Below are 23323 nucleotides of genomic sequence, written 5' to 3' on the forward strand. Positions count from 1 at the left end.
TGTCTCTCTGCCTATTTGTGATCTCTCTCTCTGTCAAATAAATAAATAAAATCTTAAAAAAAATAAATAAAATATACTAGATGGGTGCCTGCATGGCTCAGTGGGTTAAGTATCAGACTCTTGATTTCAGAACAGGTCCTGATCTCAGGGTCCTTGAGTGGAGCCCTGTTTTGGCTCCATGCTCAGCAGGGAATATGCTTGAGGTTCTGCCTCTGCCTCTTCTAAAGCACTTCCCCTCTTCTCTCTAAAATATAAATAAATCTTTAAATAAAGTAAAAAATATATATATACTAGCTATTACAGGTCATGGAAACTGGTGTCTCAATGCCTCTGACAGTCAGATGGGGACCCCAAACATGGATCTAAGATTGGGAGGAAGCCAGTCATGTGGGCCTTGAGAAGAATGCACCTGAGGGAGAAGAGAGGAGACATAAATTGACTGAACACCCTGCTAGAGAGCTGCAGGCAGGGCACCAGAGGAAAGACTGGCTGCCAGGATGTAGTGAGTGGGGCTGTGTTGAAAGGGGGAAGGTGAGGAGTTGTGGGGACTTAAGGCCTTTTACTCATCACTGTACCTTGTTGTTAGGGCCTATGGCTACCTTGAGGTGGGCCCCCTGTTGGGGATATCTGGACTCAGCTGGAGGGTTGCTATGGGCACTTTCTCCACTCTTTTACTCAAGCCTCTTTGCCTAAAAGCAGCCTATACAGAATCTACATGTGATTAAAGTGTATATAAATCCACTGCATTCTCATAATTAGATTTTATTCTGAATTCCTGTTTCCAGACTCTAAGGAAACACCCGTGATGGTGTGTCCTTGGGTGTGCCTTAGACACTGATAGCAATTTGTTTCTATACACATCATGTGAACTGCTTTAATTGGCTTGGTGCTGTCTGCCAGATTCATCCCTTATAATATTCATATTTTTCCTCTTATTATTTATAAGGAGCTTAGATATTCTGAGCTACATGCAGCAACCATTGCCTTCCAGGTGAAAACTTCGTTGTTCTGGCTTTCTCTTGCTTTAAGTTTCTTTCTTTCTTTTTTCTTTTTTAATTTTTTTTATTTATTTGACAGACAGAGATCACAAGTAGGCAGACAGGGAGACAGAGAGAGAGTGAAGGAAGCAGGCTCCCCGCTGAGCAGAGAGCCCAATGCAGGACTCGATCGTAGGACCCTGGTACCATTACTTGAGCCAAAAGCAGAGGCTTTAACCCACTGAGCCACCCAGGTACCCCCAATTTCTTTTTTTAAAAAATATTTTATTTAAATTTTGAGAGAGAGCATGAGAATTAGGGGTGGGGGAGAAGTAGAAGCTGATTCTCCACTGAGCAGGAGCCCCAGGAAAGTCTCCATCCCAGGACCCTGGGATCACTACCTGAACCAAAGGCAGACCCTTAATCAACTGAGCCACCTAGGTGCCCCTTGCTTATAGTTTCTGAGGAAGAGAACAAAGTCCTAAGAAGTGTGGATAAATTTCTTTCAACTTGCAGCCCATTGATAAATACTTGAGACAAGTAGGTTTTAGCATTCCTCAAGGAATTCACAACTGCCTCAATGTTAATGATTTGTTGGAGGTGAATAGCAGCCTTAGCTTGATGGCAGCCAGGCTCCAAGTCCTCTTTAACGTATGAAAATCCTTTTGGAAACTTCCTTTATTTCTACTCCCCAAATATGTGTTGGCCATCATCCTCTAAGCATATGGCCCACTGATAGATATCTGATGGGTCTCCTGAGTAAGGTATTACTAGACAGTACAAGACCAGCTAGACCCTCAAGGTTCTGGGAGCCTAGACTCCAAATTACTTAGACACTTCCACCATCCCTCACCCTCTCCCCATTTGAAAGTATGTAATCAGTCATTGCTTACAACCCCAGTGCAGCTCTTTGACCAAAAGGTCCTGACCCATGCTTTAATAAGACCACATTTTTTGCACCAATGATATCTCAATAATTGTTTTTTTCATAATTCACTATCGAACCCCAATATTTCACATCAAATCATCTCAAGAATTCTTTCTTGACAAATGGCTCATATCCCAAATCCATCAGTTTGCACTGGACAAGGAGGGCTCTCACTTCTGTGTCGTTGGGATATATGAGTTCTGGGTTGGAGATTCTCATTCAGTCAACCCGCCATTTCATTGTTTTTCTTCTACTGGACACTCCTATCACAGACTTACTCTTCTATTTATTTCTTTGTGTGGTTTCAGAAACAAACAAACCAAGAATCACATAATGAACATTTTTGAGTGTCTTAAAATCCTGAGATCTAATACAACACATATCATAACTTAATCATTTTTTTTTTCAATGAACTACTATGGTACAGGATCATTGACTAAAATGGCCAAGAAAGAGAGAATTCTTGAGAGGATATATGGTGCTTAGTAAGATTATTTTAATTTTTTAAGATTTTATTTATTTATTTGACAGACAGAGATGACAAGTAGGCAGAGAGGCAGGCAGAGAGAGGAGGAAGCAGGCTCCCTGCTGAGCAGAGAGCCCAATGTGGGGCTCTATCCCAGGACCCTGGGATCATGACCCAAGCAGAAGGCAGAGGCTTAAACCCACTGCACCACCCAGGTGCCCTAAGTAAGTTTATTTCAACAGCACCGTATCAATGGGCAGGAAGAGCTGCACTTTGGCTGCATCAAGCTGGTGGTTCTGTGCTTAATGTTCATTGGGGAAGAGCTGTGCAGGGAGTATAAGATCATAAATGTTTCTTTGAATCTGTACTTGTAAAACTCCTTTTGTAAGATTCCTCGGGCACTTATTCCACTTGATATTAATATGGGGGATATGTACAGGTAGTCCCAAGATCCACTGAGAAAGTAGCAATTTGCGCTTAGGTGATGCTTCTAGAACTATGCAGGCAGGGTGCCTGGGTGGCTCAGTCAGTTAAGGGTGTGCCTTTGGCTCAGGTCATGATCTCAGGGTCCTGGGATTGAGCCCACATCAGACTCCCTGGTCCATGGGGAGTCTTCTTCTATCTCTCCTTCTGCCTTGATCATGCTCTCTCTCTCTCAATAAAATCTTAAAACTACAACAACAGAAAAACTATGCAAGCTGTAGGTCAGCCCTCTGGACTACAAGTGAACATTTTTTGCTTCTAGCCCTCATCATAGTAGTATCAGAAATAAAGAGTTGTTTTCTTTCTGTCATTCAGTGTGTTTGTGTTGATAGTGTAATAAAAGACAAGCATCATCATCAGGGCACCTGGGTGGCTCAGTCATTTGACCTTTGCCTTGGGCTCAGGTCATGATCCTGGGGTCCTGGAATGGAGCCCCGGATCTAGCTCTCTGCTCAGTGGAAAGTCTGCTTCTTCCAATGCTCCTGCTTGTGTTCCATCTCTCAGTGACTCTCTCTTTGTCAAATAAATAAATAAAATCTTTTTAAAAAAAAAAAAAGCATCATCACCAGCAAAACGATTTATGAATGTCATGTCATTGAAACTGTTTCTTAAATTAGACAGCATGAAAATTTTCTATTCTATCACGTTTCCTGTGGGTATAAGTACTTTCTAAATATATGGATGTGTGCATGAATGTACAGTGGTTGATCAGCGTTGGGTGGATTCTTCTTGTTTTCATCATTCTTCTCAGGTTGGGCACCTTCTATGAACACTGCTTTAGGGTCTCTCTGTATATTGACCTGAGTGTCATTTTAGACCAACTCTAGGTCAGATAACCTTGGTGAAAGCCTGATCCCTTCCATGTTACTGGATGTTTGACAAAATATTCCCATAAAATTAGAAGAATAATGTTTTCTTCTCTAAGATTATTATTCTTCAGTTCACCTTAATTTATGAACAATTGTTAGATGCTCTTTAGAAACTAAGAAATGGTGCAAAAATGATTGTTGTTGACTTTCTTGCTATTCCAGTAGAAACTGTCATTGGTATAAAGCCTACTCAGAAACACTTGGGTGGCTCAGTCAGTGAACTGCTTGCCTTTGGCTTGGGTCATGGTGCCAGAGTCCTGAGATGGAGCCCTGTGCTGGGCTCCCTGCTCAGGGGGTAGTCTGCTTATCCCTCTCCCTCTGCAACCCTTCCCTTACTGCCCACACCCCGGCTCCTGTTGTTTCTTGCTCTCTTACTCTCTGTGTTTGAAATTAAATGAAAATCCATAAAACAAAACAAAAAAACAACCATTTCAATTCCAAGTCCTCCAATAATTCATGCCTTGGAGTTCTAGCTCTCATTGAAAAATAGATCTCTTGGGTCATGGGCTCTTGCCTCCTTAGACATGCAGACTCCCATCCCACCCCAGTATTTCTGAACAGAATCTACATTTTTACAAGATCTCCAATGCACTGATTTAAAATTCTAATTCACAATAGAATTTGATAAGTACATTTGTAACCCACTAAAACATCACACCTAAGAAGTATCCACAACTTATACAGTATGATAGTAACACAGTACTCAAAACTGTGTATTCCTTTGTTGAGGACTTCATTTGACAAATTATTTTGGGTATACACACAGTATTTATACTGGTTTTGTGGATCCTATGCCATCCTCTTACCTCAAAGTCACAGAATACATTAGAGCATCTTACTGGGTTAATAATGATCTTCCTGTACCTAGGAGGATGTTCTCTGAAGGCAGAACCAGTTGTCCTAATAAAACTGGTCTAACATTAGTTCATTGCTTGGTGAATCACAGATATAAACTACAACAGATAGTCACAGAATGCAAACTTGATTTGCCTCAAAAACAACAACAACAACAACAACAAAAAGTTCACAGGGAATAACTTACAACATAGAGACTCCTAGAATAAGGGGGAAGGATTTTCTATTATTTCGGATTAGGGTGAATATTCAGAAAGTGGAGCCTTAACTTCTGTAGAACTGGGCATTTGGTGGCACAAGAGCCTCAAGAAAACCTTCTCTACATACTTTTCATTTATGTAAATGGGCTTTGTGCACCTTCTTCCATGGAGATTTTCATAATATCATGAGATAAAGAGAATTGTAGATCACTCCAACGTTTACTGCTTGGTCCATCTGCTTAGGTGTCATGGGGGTAAAGTTCAAACTGGGCCAGCCCAAGCTCTTCCTCAGGGCAATAAGTGCCCTTAGTTGGATAGTTTCTGTTTTCCTGGGAGCAGACTCTGCCCCTGGGTGTTTTGAATAAAATGAAGATAAGGTGGAAACAAGAGGGTAAGTAAAATGTGACACAAAGGTCAGAGGGTACAAGCAGGAAACCAAGAAAGGTTGGATCTTGGGTTCAGAGGTGAACATTAACTCCCTCTCTCATCTTAGGGACCATCGTGAACTGTGTCAATGACCACTTGGTGACTGTGGTATTTATGACCACTTGGTGACAGCTAACATTCAGGATTGTGGCCATAGAATTCTCTGAGGAGGACTGGGGATGCCTGACCCACACTCAGTGGGAACTGTACAGGGATGTGATGTTGGAGAATTACAGACACTTCCGCTTCCTGAGTGAGGAAGACTCCTTCCAGATTTTCCAAACCCCACTCTGGGTTTTGCTCCTTCCTGTGAAGACTGTTTTTTGGGAGATTCCTGTTTGAATGACTGGATTTCAGATCCAGGCAGAGAGGGCAATAAGTAGAAATTTGTAGATGGAGAGAAACATCTTCATGATATTTCCTTCTCAGCTTTTGCTTCCCCTTCCTCAAGGTAACATCATCACTTCTGTAGATTCCTGGCAGTTCTAAACCTTGAGTGGCTTAAGTGGTACTGCCCACATCTTCTACACCAATTTTCACTCATTATTGTATCTATTACTTGGAAGTGGAGGTCAGGATTTGAACATTGGCAATCCTTCCTTTCTGTTGTAAAGAGGATTTTGAGCAATAACATTTGGGAAACCATTTCCCAAATTTTCTAGATTTCCATTTCCCATATTCTAGATTCTACAATGTTCTCTCTTCTCTACTGAGCATACCTGTGATTGGAAGCTAGAATCTCCAGCAGAACTTGTTTTCCTTTTTTTTCTAATTAACAGGTCTCATTGAGTCCAAGCCAGACTTGGTGTCCTTTTTGGAACGGAATAGGTTCTGGGACGTGACAAGAAAGGAGACAGTAGCCTTCTATCCAGGTAGGTGGGAAAGAATGAAGCAGATGACAGAGGTGAGATCCAAATGTGAAGGAGGATGGTTGACCTTAAACTGTGTGGCTTCCGTACATTTTCTTGAATGGAAATAAGTTCAAGAAGCCCAGTATTGTTGGTCTCCCTCTCAATGAGGGACATCTGCTATCCAAAAAGATAAAACTCTTACATTCTTGAAGAATTTTCCTTCAGCTCCAGTGATGTTCCATCATATCCACAGGGAGGGAATGGAGACTCTCCTTGGAGGGGGAGGGCCTCCCTAATCTGAGATTTTCTCCATTGCTGTGAGGGCCCTGGGGGAAATGACCCTACTTCTGAGCACTTTCATGTTAAGCCCTTTGTAAGTTCTGTTTTGCCTCCTGTAAGATGTGTGTCAGGGTAGTGCTGAGCATGTTGGAGTATGTGTGGAAATTCTGGAAACACTGGAGACAGACATCTCATGTTTTCAGGTTTATGTTTTTGAGTGTTATGGAGGGTTTAATATGAACTATACAAAACTGAGACTCTAAATTCATCAGATCACAAATTACCTCCCTAAAATGAGAAAATTCACATCCTTTATTTCCCTTCAGAAGTTCACAGTCTGGGTGTTCCATTCCTAAATAGTGAAATAATGTAATGTATCTATTTGTTTCCTAGAATTCCTACTTAAATAATGCCATGGGGGAGCTAGGACATTTAGAACTCAATTTATAGCCTCTAATGTAGTCTCAGTTGTTACCTTGTTTATTACTAATTGCACCATTTAATAATTTCATCTTATATGAAGTTCTTGTGTGCTTTTCCATTTTAATTAGTTGTATATGAGATTCAGTTTTGATTTTTTAGATCCATAGTTCTGATGGGACAGGGACATGTGCTTTATAAGAAGTGAGGGAGATAATTAGTTCAATCCCCATATTTAAGAAAAACTTTTGCTTATAAATGTAATTTTACTTCAGGGAAAATTTAGTCATTAGATTTTTCTTCTATTTCCTCAGAATATACCTGAATTCATCCAAATACTTTTTTTTTTTAAATTTATTTATTTATTTATTTGACAGAGAGAGATCACAAGTAGGCAGAGAGGCAGGCAGAGAGAGAGGAGGAAGCAGGCTCCCTGCTGAGCAGAGAGCCTGATGTGGGACTCAATCCCAGGACCCTGAGATCATGACCTGAGCCGAAGGCAGCGGCCCAACCCACTGAGCCACCCAGGCGCCCACATCCAAATACTCTTTTAAAAATAAAGTCATTGTCAGTATATTTTCCAAAGTTGGTGTTTATTTAGAAATAGAAGGATTTTGGTTGCTTGGTTCTACAAAATGAATTATAGCTTTACATTCTACATGAAAGGAGGTGTATATTAACAGGATACATTTTTAAATGTCTTTGAAGTGCTTACTAGTAAAATCTTTCATTAGACTTTCTTATGGTTGATATTAATGAATATTCATTACAATTTTACTATCAGTGAAGGCATGCCAACAATTGCAAGGTTTGTTTTTCATGGGGTCACAGTCTGTGTTTGAAAATACAGTTACATAGTGATTTTCCTTTTAGATAATTCATCTATTTCTTTTATTGAGAAATTTTAATCTTAAATTTGGTCTTATTCTGCTTTTGTACTTCCTTTTGTCTGGGACTTTCCACAACATGAAGTAGTTGTGCTTTCCTTTTTGCTTGTGTATTTTATTGTAGGGGATGCGAGGGTGGCTTGGTCACTTAAGCATCTGCCTTGGCTTAGGTCATGATCCTAGTGTACTGGGATTCTAGATTCTACAATGTTCTCTCTTCTCTACTGAGCACAACTGTGATTGGAAGCTAGAATCTTGGAAGCTAGAGTCCCAAGTTGGGCTCCTTGCTCAGCGGGGAGCCCGCTTCTCTCTCTGCTGGCTGCTTCCTCTCTTTGTACGCATGTGCTCTCTCTCACAAATTAAAAAAAAAAAATTTTTAAAAGAGACATTAAAAAAACATTTTAAACTGATATTCTCAATTGCATACAAAATTATTCAACTTCTCTCCAACCCGGCACCCACTCTGTTACCAGTATCACAAATTCTATCTTTTATATTGTGTACTTTATTCCCTGGGTTTATGATTTAAATGCTTTGATTTAAAAACATTTTGTAGGGGTGCCTGGGTGTCTCAGAGGGTTAAGCCTCTACCTTCAGGTAAGGTCATCATCTCAGGGTCCTGGGATCGAGTTCCCCATTGAGCTCTCTGCTCAGCAGGGAGCCTGTTTCTCCCCCCACCCCACTTGTCTCTCTGCCTACTTGTGATCCCTCTCTGTATATCAAATAAATAAATAAAATCTATAAAGAAAATATTTTGTGGCACAAATGAAAACAACTTGTGCTGCCTCATTACAACACTACAGGTTTCTATAATTGTGAAAATATTTGTAATTAGCAGAGAGGTTTATATTGTCCTGTGGTTTTAGTTACTGTTTAGAATTCTTTTACTTGACCTAGAAGGATTTCCTTTAATGTTTCTTGTAGAACAGGACTAGGAGTAAACTTACAGGGGTTTCTATGTAGGAAAGTGTTCATTTCTCCCTTTATGGTAGAGTTTTCCCAGATAGAGGATTCTTGGTGGATATTTTGATCTTTCAGTGCTTGAATACACTATCCTATGCAGTTCTTCCTACCAGGTCTGCTGTGAATCCCAGTAATAATCTTATGGAGATCTCTTAAATAAGATGAGTTGTTTTTATCACACTGTTTCAAAATTCTCTTTTTTACTGGTGACTTTTCATAGGTTAATTGTAATGTGTCACTGTGTTCATGTCTTGAATTTTATCCTACTTTAATTTTCCTGAGCTTCTTGAATTTGTCTCTTCTTTCCACAAACATGGAAATTACAAGCCCTTAGATCTTCATATAACCGTTCTGCCCCTTTTACTCTCCCCTACCTTTGGGGTCCCATAACCTGCCTATGGGACCATTTGTTGGTGTCCCATGAGTCCCTACTCTGCCCTTTTCCACATGTCTCTTTGTTCCTCTTGGCAGATAATTTAAAACCTGGGGTCTTTAAGTTGTCTGAATCTTTCTTCTGTTTGATCAAGTCTGAGTGACACCTTTGTGTATTTTTAATTTCAGTGATTGTACTTTTCAGCTCCTAACTTTGGTTGATTGTTGTATTTTCTGTGTCTTGGGTTTACATTTCTGTCATGCATAGTTTTCCTGATGGCATTTAGTTAAACACCTACTTTTCTTCATCTTCCATGACGATCGTGATGACAGTTATTCAAATTCTTCTTCAGACAGTAAGTACTTCTTTATTAATTCAGGGCCAATTTTAGAGATTTATTTCATTCCTCTGATTAGAACATGTTTTCCTAATTCTTTGCCTCTGATTTGAAATCAGAATATTTATTTTTAGAGAAAAAAACAACCAGATAATTACATTTTAGCCATGGAAAATGTAGGCATGTGGGTTGCCAACCTCTCCACAATTGAACATCTCTGTGTATCTTTTGTGTCCCCTAAACTGAAAACTATACCTACTTTTGGATGGAAATAGCCTATTTTTGACCAGTACCCTTACCTAGAACATTAATAGTATATTATCTCATACTTTGATGGGGTCAATGGTGTATATTTTACTATTATAATGAAGGAAACTTGAGAAAATAAAACATTAAAACAGTCATAATCAAGGGAAAGTTCACTTACAGTAGTCAACTGTATTTGTCAAAAAAAAGAAAATTGAGGGGCAAGTGGGTGGCTCAGTAAGTTGGGTGTCTGCCTTTGGTTCAGGTCATGATTCTGGGGTCCTGAGGTTGAGCCATGTGTTGGGCTCCCTGCTCAGTGGGAAGCCTGCTTCCCCCCTTGCTCTGTCTGCAACTCCCCCTGCTTGTGTTCTCTGTTTCACGCTCTTTGTCACCAGTAATTAGCGGTGACTATTTCTGCTTCAAACAGCCCAAACAGTTTTTAGGTTAGATATCCCTATGTTGTTTCACAGCCCAGGTTCTCCTTATACTCCTGACCTGAGTGAAAAGTGGGTTTCTATCAGTTGTAGAAGCTGATAAAATTATGTTGGGTACCATGTTATGCTTACATTTAAAATTGGATCAATGAAGAATAGGGATGCATCGGTGACTTAGTTAAGCATCTGCCTTTGCTCAGAACATAATGGTCCTGGGGAGGAGCTCCATAACTGGCTCCCTGCTCAACCAGATATGACTCTCTTCCTCTGCTTGCTGTTTCCTGTTATTGTACTCACACTTTCTATATCAAATAAGTGGATGAAATCTTTAAAAAAAAAAGAAGGATAATAACATCTTGTGGTCAGCTATACCATGAAAAGGCTGCTGTGTATGTGTAGGAAAGAAGACATATATTTTTTGTTATGTACACAGTGAGTAGGTTGATGCTCTGGTCTTATAAAATAGCTCAGATACCCTAGATATGCACTGTTTTTTCCATTTCTTCTTTCTGGTGTAGTCTACCCCCAGGCATTGCACTTATTCTTGCCCTTTCTTTGCCCCAGGATACCTGCCTCACCACTAGGAATCAATCTATGTTCCTTGCAGCAAAGGAGACTATCAATCTGATAGAACTTAGAGAATTTTATCTGAAGTCTTTCTGTTTTCCTTCAAGGAAAGCCATTTTCCCCAAGGTAGTACTCCCTCCATGCCATTGAATGTTACTAGTCTATGGGTCAGTGTAATATATAAATGTCACACACATGAATGTAGATATTTGAGAACACCTCTTGAACGTCACTACAGTATCTCATGCAAAGGTGATCATACTTTGTCCTGAAACTAGCTATTTTTTCTTTCCTTTTTCTTTTTTTTCAGTTTTTTTAAAAGAGATTTTATTTATTTATTTAACAGAGAGAGAGAGAGAGATCACAAGTAGGTAGAGCAGCAGGCAGAGAGAGAGGGAGAAGCAGGCTTCCTGCTGAGCAGAGAGCCCAACATGGGGCTCAATCCTAGGACCCTGAGATCATGACCTGAGCTGAGGACAGAGGCTTAATGCACTGAGCCACCCAGGTACCCCAAAACTAGTTGTTTCAAAAAGGCCCTAGAATTAACAGTATCCTTAATCATAATGCCCAGGGATTTTATACTACCTGTTAATGCATAGCTGATGACCATCTACTTAGACCTGCAATTATTTATGGTCTTAGGAGAAAAGTGATTAAATATAGATTTAGAGTGAAAATGTTATATTCAATCCCTTTAAAATTTGTAACCTATATTAATGCCTTGTATATATTTCATGACTTATTTGAAAAATATTTAAATAATTTCCAATACTTTTTTTGGAGTTATTTATTTAATTTAGAGAAAATAAAAGCGGTCAGACTGAGAAGGAGAGAGAATCACAAGCCAACTTCCTGCTAAGTTCAAAGTCTGACCCAGGGCTCCATAATATGATGTTGAGATCATGACCTGATCTGAAACAAAGAGTTCATTGCTTAACCGATTAGCACCCAGGAGCTACACTTTATTATTATTATTTTCAATATTTATTTTAGAGAGAGGGAGAGAGTTAGTAAGGTAAAGGGCAGAGAGAAAGGAATTTCTGAAGCTGACTCCCTTCTAAGCAGAGAGCTCAATGCAGGGCTCCACCCCAGGATCCTGAGATCATGACCTAAGCTGAAACCACTTAACCAAGTAAGCCACACAGATAACCTTGTTCCAAATCAGTTAAATTTGGATTGCTTTCTTTCAAGAATGTGAACTAAAATGCATCTGGGGTCATCTCAGGAAGCTCAAGGAAGTATATTTGGGGTGGGAGCTCAAGGAAGGTATAGAAGGAAGAGAGAGATGAAAGAAGTGAAGACTCTGTCAGAGTAAGATATATTAATGAATAAAGAAAATGTGTGTTGTGTATTTTGTGTGTCTTTGTGTCCCAACACTAACATGACCACAGGCATAGCGGGTTTGTAAGAGTGACCTATCTGTAGACAACTCTGGGATGACCTGTGACTTAGTTCCTGTAGAGGCTGTCCATTTTAGCCTGTGTTAGAATCCACTGGAGCACTTGGAAATCTTGGATTGTTGTGCCTATCCCTGTATTAACATATCAGTAGTTCTTAATTTTCTTGTCCTCTAATTTGTCATTTCAACTTTCATGGTTAGTGTTTTTTATTGTTCTTCGGAACTTTTTCTTACACCAAGACCACAGAGATAGAATCCTTTTAGTTTCTGTAAACACATCATTATCCTTAAAATTTCAATCAGAAATGTATTAAAAAATCAATGTATTATGGGATTTCTGTAGTAACTGAAGTTTTCTATTCTTTTTTATCCCCCCAACATAGCTAACAAGTTGAAATGTATTCTGAAAATGTTGTGCTTTCTTTTCATTTGCTTACAGAAGTTATTTCTTGATATGGATTCACATTGCTACAGCCTTGGAGTCAACTTCTCTGTGATTTGTCTCCATGTTTTCCTTCCTCTAGTCCTGCTTAGCAAGCACATAGGACCACACAACCCATGTCAGTTGGGATGTCATAAACCTTCCATGGGCCACTCGACTCAGATGAATGATCATTCCTCTTCCCACAATAAAGTGGCTTCTGGGGCTTGGCAATAGCAACAGTCTTCATGTTACAGTCTGTAGCTGGAATCCTGGCAACCTGTTGGGTGTTTTACCATAATGTCTTTGTTTCATTGGATATAGGTGAAGTTATACAGATTTATTGCCAAACACATGAGTATAGTCAATAGGTTTGTCTGGGATAAAGCCAAGAGGGCACTGTGGTGCCCCTGGAGAGAAGTCAGACAGACAACCTGGGGGCAGACAACATAGAAACAACCATTTGAAGGATGGCACAGAGTGGAAGATTATTCAGTAGTCTAGAAGCCCTATCCTGAGATGAAACTTTCAGTGAGATGCATTTTCAAGAACACAGAATTTGGATGGCACCATTTCCATCCTCTACCCTATAGCATAAACATAGAACCCCACTCAGCAGGGACACTGACTGTCTGCTTTTTTGCACCAAGCCCCACCTGTCCTGGTGGGACTGCTCTTCTCAGTGAGGCTTGCCTCAGGACCAGCAGTGTGGGCCCCTGCCCACACCATATCTGCTGAGCAGAGAGTTCTGTAGGGCCTCAGCTCTGGGGGGTTCATGTCAGGTCTCCTATCGCAAGTAGACCAGAGTTCACCTAGTCACACTGAGGCTAGGTTCCAAAGATTTCCCACAGCAAGCAAAGAGAGCCTCTGCAGAACCCTAGCCTGAAGGATTAAAGAGGACACATCAGTGGCTTTTCCAAATACAGAAGGCAGAGACTTAGACAAAATACCAAGTTGAAAAAATTTATCTTACATGAAGTGAGATATGGCCATGGCTAGAGATCTAAGGGAAACAGAAATGAGTAACTTGCTTGATAGAGAATTTAAGGAAACAATCTTAGGGATATTCCCAGGGATGAGAAAAGAATAATGAGAACCTTAATATAGAGAGAAGAATTAAAAAAAAAATGGGGGCATGTGTGTAGCTCACTCCATTAAATATCTGACTCTTGGTTTTGGTTCAGGTAGTGATCTCAGGATCCTGGGATCTAGCCCCAAGTTAAGCTCCTCATTCACTGTGGTGTCTGATTGCTATTCTCCTTTCCTCTCCCTTCTTGTAGCTCCAACTCATGCTCTCTCTCTCTCTCTCTCTCTGTGTCTCAAATAAATAAATCTTAAAAAAAAAAAACAAAGAGATTAACAATGCAATTAATCAGTTTGGAAACAGACTTGATTCAATGAACAGGAGGCAGGAAGAAATAGAGGAATAACTATCTGACCTAGAGGACAATTAATGAATGAATAAATGAATGGATGAATGAATGAATGAATGAAAAAATAATGAATCTGAATAAAAGAGAGATGTATCATCTCTCTCAAGATTTCATTTAGGGAACAGAGTGACTCCATCAAATATAGCATCATTCCTAGGTCTTGGGCTTTTCTGTGCTGGGACAGTTTTGTTTCCAAATTAAACTGTTATTCTGGTCTAAGAAGATTCCCAATTTATTTAGTATAAGGTTGACAATTCAGTCTTAGTAACTTGTGCATTTTTATGAATTATCTGGGTATTATTTTTCTAAGTTAACTGATCAGTATGTAATTTTTGATCTAATTAAAGCATTGCCAGTTTTATTTATTATTTTTGTTAAAAAGAGCACTATACCCCTGAAACAAAGAATACATTATATGTTAATAAAAAAGAAATGTTTTTTTAAAAACCAACAAAAAGAAAAAACAATAAAAAAATAAAATGAGCATTACATTCAATGTATTGTTATTGTTTATTCTGCTCTATTATATTTATGTCACATTTTTGTTATTTTCTTTCTCTACTAAATTTCAGTAGTTTTTTCTGAAGGGAAAACTAATTTTCAGTAGTTTTTCCCTTATTTTATTTTATTTTTTTAAAGATTTTATTTGTTTGACAGAGATCCCAAGTAGACAGAGAGAGGCAGACAGAGAGAGAGGGGGAAGCAGGCTCCCTGCTGAGCAGCACTCCATGTGGGGCTCAATACCACGAGCCTGAGATCATGACCTGATCTGAAAGCAGAGGCTGAACCTATTGAGCCACCCAGGCGCATCAGTTTTTCCCTTCTTTTAATAGAAAAGATGTTTATTCCAACTTTTTTCTTTTCTTTTCTTTTTTTTTCAAGATTGTATTTATTTATATGACAGACAGAGATCACAAGTAGGCAGAGAGAGGCAGGCAGAGAGAGAGAGAGAGAGGGAAGCAGGCTCCCCACTGAGCAGAGAGCCTGATGTAGGGCTTGATCCCAGGACCCTGGGATCATGACCTAAGCTGAAGGCAGAGGCTTTAACTCACTGATCCACCCAGGTGCCCCACAACTTTTTTCTTAACTCAACCATGTAGAGCATAAAAATTTTTGAAAATGGAAAATCTTGTTGAAAAAAAGATTAGCAAAATAAACAATACAAACAATAGCAGAACAGGAAAAACTGAAGTTAGAATTCTTAATGGTTTTCTATATATCACATCATTTGTGGACACAGATAATTTTACTTTTTCTTTTTTCAACTTGGATTCTTTTTACATATTTTTTCTTCCTTAATTGTTCTGACTAGAATATCTGGTACTATGCTCAAAGGCAGTGTTGTAATCCCTTCATCCCACTGTTTCTGATCTTAGAGGAGAAGTTTGCAGTTTTTTACTATTGAATCAGCTTTTCATACATATTTGACTTTTATTAGGTTGAGAGGGTTTCTTCTATCTCTGCTTACTGAGTGTTTTTATTTTTTAAAATTTTAATTTATTTTTTAAAAAGATTTTATTTATTTATTTGACAGAGAGAAACACAGCCAGAGAGAGAACACAAGCAGAGGGGAATGGGAGAGGGACAAAAAGGCTTCCTGCTGAGCTTGATTCCAGAAAGCTGGGATCATGACCTGAGCTGAAGGCAGCCGCTTAATGACTGAGCCACCCAGGTACTTTTATTGAGTATTTTTAATCATGATAAGTCCAATATGCTCATACTTGCATTCTGTCTCAATTAATATGATCATGTCTTTTTTGACCTTCATTCTGTTATTTTGGAATCTTCAATTTATAGTTTTCCATATTGGAACACATTTAATTCCAGGAAGATTTTTCACTTGATTATGTTGCCAAATGGTAAAATCTGCTTTTGACTTAGTTTGTTGTGTTTTATTGTGGACTTGGCATGAATATCCCTCACAGGAAGTAGTTTGTAGACTTCTTTAGCTATAGTGTCTTCTCCTGGCTCGGATGACCTGGTAACGCTGGTGCCCTAGAGAGCATGTTCTGCTGATTTCTTTGATCTTCACTCCTTGGAAATGTTTGAGGAGATTTGAAGTCCTTTGTCATCAAGTGTCTGTTTGAATTCTCCAGTGAATTTATCTAGCACAGGACTTTTCCTTGTTGGGAGTTTCTTCATTACTCTTTCAGTGTGCTTAGTAATTGTTGATAAGTTGTAATTTTAAAATATTTCTTCATGATGGTTATACCTTTTTTGAAATTTGTTGTTGTCTTTTGGTATCACTTTCTTGGCACATGATTATACATTGTCTCCTTTTATAATTACTTTTATTTCTATGGTATTAGTTCTACTGTGTCTGTTTTTACTTCTTCACCTCTCCTTTTAGGTGGTCTTTTCTCATTTATTTGCTCTTGATTTAGTTCATGAGCTGTCAATTTTGTTGATCTTTTCGGACAACCAACTCTTCCTATTGTGGATATGTTCCTATTTTTACTGTATTCTTTGGGTTCATTTCAGTTTTATGTTTAAGAACCCACCCTTCCACAATTATATTCTCATATGACACTTTCGCTGATTATTAGAGATAGAGGAAAATGATGTGTGTTACAAGATGACAATACCACAGAATTATCTATTAGGATATGTGGTCTGTATGTTGTGTGCAAACTTCTGTATCCATGGAGGAATGAAGTCCTCATGATTCCTTCTCGGCCATCTTTCTGACATTCTTTAATTGACTTGAAGCTTGTATATTAGAAGACATTCATATATTCATCTGAATGTGATAAGTAGAATGATTTTACTTTTCTCTTATTTGATATCTTTTGGAAAAGCTTTCAGTTAGCAATAATTGTGCCTTGGATAAAGCTCATTGGCTATAATATTGCCAGTGTGCAAAGCTTTTCTTATTTGATATCTTTTAGCTGTATCTTCACATGACACTCAAAGCTGCCTGCAGAAGCCAAGCATAGAAGCTTCTTTCCAAAAAGTGTCAATGGGTATATACAAAAATAATGCTGTTGAAAATGTATACTTAATGGCATACTGGGACAATGATGGGGAGCATGAAGGGCATCAAAGATACCATAAAGGACATAGCCCCTTGGAGACAACTGCACTTGATAAGAATCAAAATGACCAGAATAGTGAAGGATATAAAAAACATCATGCAAAACCTTACTTTTTAAGTCAACTGTGTCTGCAAAGCAGTGTGTTTCTGTCAGCAAAAGCTCCAATCAAATATTCAAACATACATACAGAGAGAAACCTTTCCAATGTAAAGAATGTAGCAAAACCTTTAAATTCAGCTCAACCCTATTTCGGCATCACAGAAACCATTCTGTAGAGAAACCATACAAATGTGAGGAATTTAGTAAAACCTTTAAGGACTGCTGATCATTAACTGGACACAGGCAAATCCATACTGGAGATAAACTCTACAAATGTAAAGAATGTGGCAAAAATTTTAAATTTCACACAGCATTTACTTAACATCACAAAATTCGTACTGGAGAGAAACCTTGCAAGTGTAAAGAATCTGGCAAGGTCTTTAACAGGCACTCAGGCCTTACTCAACATCACAGAATTCATGCTGGAGAGAAACCTTACCAATGTGAAGAATGTGACAATGCCTTTAACAGGCACTCAACCCTTATTCATCATCACAGAATTCATACTGGACAGACATCTTACAAATGTCCAGAATGTGGCAAGGCCTTTAAGAGGCAATCAGCCCTTATTCAGCATCAAAGAATTCATACTGGAGAGAAACCTTACCAATGTCCAGAATGTGGCAAGGCCTTTAACAGGTACTCAAACTTTATTCAACATAGCAGAATTCATACTGGAGAAAAATGTACCAATGTCCAGAATGTGGAAAGGCCTTTAAACAGCACTCAGCTCTTACTCAACATCACAGAATTCATACTGGAGAGAAACCTCAGAATTGTAAATAATGTGTCAAGGCCTTTAGATTGTTCTCAACACTTACTCATCACAGAATTTATCACAGAATTGCACATAAATGTAAAGAAATTAGAAAGACTTTTCAACAACACTCACACCTTAGTAACCATAATAGAATTCATACTGGATAGAAACCTTACAAATGTAAAGAATGTGGAACAAATGCTTAAGGACTGCTCTACCATACACCACATCAGAGATTTCATATTGGAGAGTATGCAAATACAAAGAATGTGTCTTACCTCTCTCTCTCTCTGGAGCACACAACTTATCGTCATCATTATCATAGGAAGAAAACTGGAAAATGTGAAAAAAGTGGTCAAACCTTTAACTGGAATTGAATCTGTACTCAGTGTCAAAAAATGCAAACCCCAGAAACCTAATGAATGTGCAAAGGCCTTCTTTTCAATATGCGCTTAAGCAAATACCAGAGAGGACATTAAAGTAAGTAGATTAAAATATACCAGTGTTTAGAAAACTATTTAATTGATCATCAGATGTCAATAACATTTGACAGATAGCAAGTAGAAAGCCATGCATCAGTCACTCTATTCAGACAGTACTCTGTATCAAAACAGTTATTCCAAGGAAAAAGACAAAGTTAAAGAAAATAGATATGTTGTTATATGCAAGAGATTTAATGGGTGGACTTTAATATAGATATACTTAATTTCAATGTGCTTTTTCATTACATTGACCCTATTTGAGATTTGTGACTAATAATAATGTACTTAATTCTCAAATCACTTCAGAAAATTTATTTATTCCTACTGTGTGTGCGTGAAACCATGTGGCTGATTATAGGTATATCAAAGATATTTGATGCCCTTCTGCATTAGATGGGACTCATGCATCCCTAATTTTCCATGGAAGATGAAGGACAGGATAATATGCAACAAATGAAGAAAATCTAAATCGAGATGCTGTTTATGGTTATAATATTGATGTAAGTTACCAGGAGATAGGTGTTCAGATCATGATTGTTATTCATTTATTAAAACTAAAGAACTGGGGTGCCTGGGTGGCTCAGTGGGTTAAAGCCTCTGCCTTCAGCTCAGGTCATGATCCCAGGGTCCTGGGATCGAGCCCAGCATTGGGCTCTCTGCTCAGCAGGGAGCCTGCTTCCTCCTCTCTCTCTGCCTGCTTCTCTGCCTACTTGTGATCTCCATCTGTCAAATAAATAAAACTAAAGAACTTCCTCGAACTAGAAATACAAGGTTTTACTAATTGTTCTTTACAGAAAAAGAAGTGGCAGTCCAGTTCAGTACTAACATATCTTTGTAATAGTGATCTTTAGAGAGTAGGAGCTGATGTGGTTGAAATTCAGAAATCCTCACAGATAACAAAAAGAGCATAGCTCACTCTTCCCTACAATGCCATATCATTGGACACACACATTTGTTAATGATTCTCAGGCCTAAAATATATGGTAATCACTACTCCCACATCATGATACCAGCATTTGAGTACTTTTTAACACTTGCATCCCGTATTTTGTACAGGGATAATAGAGTGGACTTGAAATGCATAACATAGTCTGTGTACTTAATATATTTTAATTAATAAAACATAATGGTTTTTAACATCTTAATATGGGTGTGTAATGAATGATGTGTTATCCCACCACTGATGTGAAACTATCTCACTTTATTGAAGGTAGTAGAGAACTGATGGTATCTATCCTCTACTTGGTAATGGAGTGGAATAAAATTCCTAGGAATCCATTCTCTCAGTTCCTTAAGTTAAAACTATGTGTGATTCCCCCCTGAAGTTTATCTATTGTATCATTTTCTCCTCTTTATGAATACTGTGTTATTATTGTTGATATGTTACAGATTATATGGAGGTATGGTTGACCTCGTAGTCAACTCCATTGTACTGCTATTTGGCATCTTCTGTGTGTAACCAGGGGTTTTCCAGGAGCCTTGAACTGACATCTACCCTTCTCACTAGTGTGTTCCCTAGACAACACCCTGCAGAGTCACAAAGCAATGTAACTTCTGATATGACAACAAGCCACCCTTGTGAGCAGCCATCTCATTTTTCCCAAGGCTTCCCCTCCCATGTCCCTTAGAGAAGATTTCCACAGAGCTTACCTAAACCATTTTAGTTTAAATGGCCTAGTCTGGACTTACTGAATCATGGACCCTAGTAAAGTTATGTTACATTGAGCTGTTGTTTTGATGTGTCTATGAAGTACATATGCACATATGACCTTGATGTGTGTGTAACAGATATGACAGAAGTAGAAGAGAACTATTCTAAATGGAGTGATATTGTAGCTCAGGTAAGAGATATAAAATATTATAACATGATGAATTAGCATGTGCAGAACAGTGGTCTGGGGTGAACAACAGACTCAGCATTAGAAGGATAATTTCTTCTTGTTTTATTTCCTAGTTATTTCCAAATCTCCAGTTGTATTTTTCCTCATTTTTGTTTCCAGTTCCATAGGCATCACAACCATTCTTTGTTGCCTGAATTGGGGCAAGGGTGTTCTCACTAAACAATTGATATTAGAGAGATGGACTTGCAAAGGGCATTTATTCAAATATTTAGGCCTGGATGTGGGACGCGAGTCTCAGTAAGATTCGATGAAAACAACATCCTTAGAGAGAAAGGGAAGACCTATTAAAAGAAAATGTGAAAAACTCTGTTGTGGGGAAGGAACTGGATATGGCTGGCTTTAGTCATTTCAAGACACAGGCTTAGTGGTGTCATCTGGTGAATACATGTAATGGGGAATGTGAACTGGCAAATATGTTAGTATTAAAAATTTTATTTACTTATTTGACAGAGATCACAAGCAGGCAGAGAGGCAGGCAGACACACACACACAGAGAGGGGGGGGGGAAGCAGGCTTCCTGCTGAGCAGAGAGGCCAATGTGAGGCTCAATCCAAGGACCCCAGGATCATGACCTGAGCCGAAGGCAGAGGCTTTAACCCACTGAGCCACCCAAGCGTCCAAATATGTTAGATTTAAAGGAGTAGGGAAGACTTTATCTTCATGATTTAACAGAATTCTTGTCTGTAACTGAGGACCAGATGCTCTTGGATGACAGTGATGACTGTGATGGCCCAGGTCTAGATCAGTGGCACTGGATGGAATGGGGTTTGGATGATGCAATCATTTATGCTGGGGTCCAGCCTTGGCAGGTCCAGGAGTTCCAAAGGAGGGGCGGTGTTGGCAAAAGGAATAGGAGAGCCGCAAACGAGTTCTGGTCAGTAGTCAGGCTTATCTATTTTATTTTATTTTAGAGCTTCTTTTATAGGCAGTTTAATTGGGGTAGTGGTTACATTTGTGCAAAGGACATCAAAGGGCTCAAGCACTCATCAGATAATTTCTCTTAGTTCAGCACAAGTTATTCTAGTGTAATCTATAGTGGGTACAGACTGGCAGCAGGGATGGGGGACAGGGTCTTGCCTCTTGAGTAGTCATGTCCCTCAAAAAGCCATGGGAGGTAGCAGAAATATGTGCTTTTTGCTCTGGAGTCTGAAGGAAAACAGGATATAGGTTAAAAGAAAATGAGAAGCATTAGGGGCGCCTGGGTGGCCCAATGGGTTAAAGCCTCTGCCTTCAGCTCAGGTTATGATCTCAGGGTCCTGAGATCAAGACCCGCATTGGGCTCTCTGCTCAGCAGGGAGCCTGCTTCCCCTCTCTCTCTGCCAGCCTCTCTGCCTATTTGTGATCTCTCTCTGTCAAATAAATAAATAAATAAAATTTGTAAAAAAAAGAGGAAAATGAGAAGCTTTAGAGATGAACTAGATAGTCAGGAACTGCAGGAAACAGGATATAGGTTAATGGAAAATGAGAAGCTTTTAGGGATGAACTAGGTAGTAAGGAACTACAGGAAAACAGGATATAGGTAAATGGATAATGGGAAGCTATCTGAAGAAACTAAGTATATAGGAGAGAAGTAGGAACGAGAAGGCATTACCTTTGCTGGAGGCAGGATGTATTTCAGTGGCTTGGCTTGTGAAAGCCTTGGACAAACATCAACCTAAGGAGGAAAGTGTCTATTGTGGTACACATTTAAAGTTCTCCAGTGTCTTGGGTACAGAAGAATTTACCTCCTTGAAGTTGCTCTGGCCCACAAGCCTGAGAGATGTTTGTGGCAGATTAGCAAGGGGTTCTTTGAGAGAGATATGGGGATCAGAGGAAAAGGCAAGAGACTATCAGACCATGCTTATCTGCCGCGCTATCCAGCCCTCAGCAGAATTAGGCCTGCATCAGTTGAAACCTTAACCTAGTGGGGCAATGCTCTCGACCAGGCCTCATAACCCCCAACACATTTAGGTATAGCTTAAAAATGTCACAAACATGGGGAGCAAGAAGCCTCCTGGATAGTGGAATAGGCAGGATTAGCAAGGTGTGTGCTGTGGTTGCACCCAAATCCTCGTTTCCCATGTATAATGATAAGGAAACCCTATGTTCTGAAGTGGCTGACCAGTCCAGCAGGGGAATCTCAGTCCCGGTCCCAGGGACATCCCAGGCTTTTCCCTAGCCCTACCAGCCACAGCTGCAAGAGTGGCACAGATATGGAAGAAAAAATGTATAAATACCCCCTTTGTTTGTGCTCGGGATTCAGACCTTAAGAGTACTCTCTTCTGAGCCCACCAGTGTGAAATCAACCTCTGGTCTTCCAAGGTCTCCGAGTTCCACTTGGTCCTTTGGCCAGGATCCAGTCACAGTCTGTAACAATATAACCACTGTCAAGGTTAGATCCACTGCAGATGGGGGGACATTTCAGGAAAGCAGCTGCACTGCTGTGTGGGGCCTTCCTCTGTAGTCAGTACCTTGAGGAGTATGGGATCAGGTTCTGGCTCTGTCCATGGTGCTGATTTGCTGGAGGAGCAGTTCAGGGGCGAGAGGCAATGAGCATTTCTGCTTCAAACAGTCCAACCCAATTGTCACTGACTATTGAATGAATAAATAAGATTTGATATGTAGGTACAATGGAATATTAGCATAAAAAGGAATGGAATCTTTCCACTTGCAACAATGTGGATGGTGCTAGGGAGTATTATGCTAAGTGATATCAATCAGAGAAAGAGAAATGCCATATGATTTCACTCATAGGTAGAATTCAACAAATGAGGGTGCCTGGGTGGCTCAGTGGGTTAAAGCCTCTGCCTTAGGCTCAGGTAATGTTCCCAGGGTCCTGGGATCGAGCCCCACATCAGGCTCTCTGCTCAGCAGGGAGCCTGCTTCCTTCCTCCTCTCTCTCTCTCTCTGCCTTCCTCTCTGCCTACTTGTGATCTCTGTCTGTCAAATAAATAAATAAAATCATTTAAAAAAATCACTCTTTAGAATTCAAGAAATGAAAAAGTGTGCAATGAGAAAGAAAAAAAGAAAGGGAGATGCAAAGAAAGAAACAGACTCTTACTTATAGAGAGCAAGCTGATGGAAGCCAGTGTCGAGGTAAGTAAGCAGATGAGTTAAATTAGTTACAGGGATTAAGGAGTACAATTGTGACAAGCACCAGGTTTTATATGGCCTTGTATAGTCACTATTGTACTCCTGGAATGAATATTACCTTATATGTTAACTAACTGAAACGTAAAAAGAGCCTTAGAAA

General features: G+C 39.4%; 1 non-coding gene across 1 annotated transcript; it reads right to left on the reverse strand.

Moving 5' to 3' along the window:
* Positions 1-16538: 16538 nt before the first annotated feature.
* LOC123391287 lies at positions 16539-16680 on the reverse strand. The gene has a single exon (XR_006605911.1). It is a non-coding gene; the product is annotated as a U4 spliceosomal RNA (small nuclear RNA).
* Positions 16681-23323: the final 6643 nt, after the last annotated feature.

The sequence above is a fragment of the Mustela putorius genome, unplaced genomic scaffold (assembly GCF_011764305.1).
Source record: "Mustela putorius furo isolate JIRA1106 unplaced genomic scaffold, ASM1176430v1.1 tig00000196_pilon_pilon_pilon, whole genome shotgun sequence".
Taxonomy (NCBI): domain Eukaryota; kingdom Metazoa; phylum Chordata; class Mammalia; order Carnivora; family Mustelidae; genus Mustela; species Mustela putorius.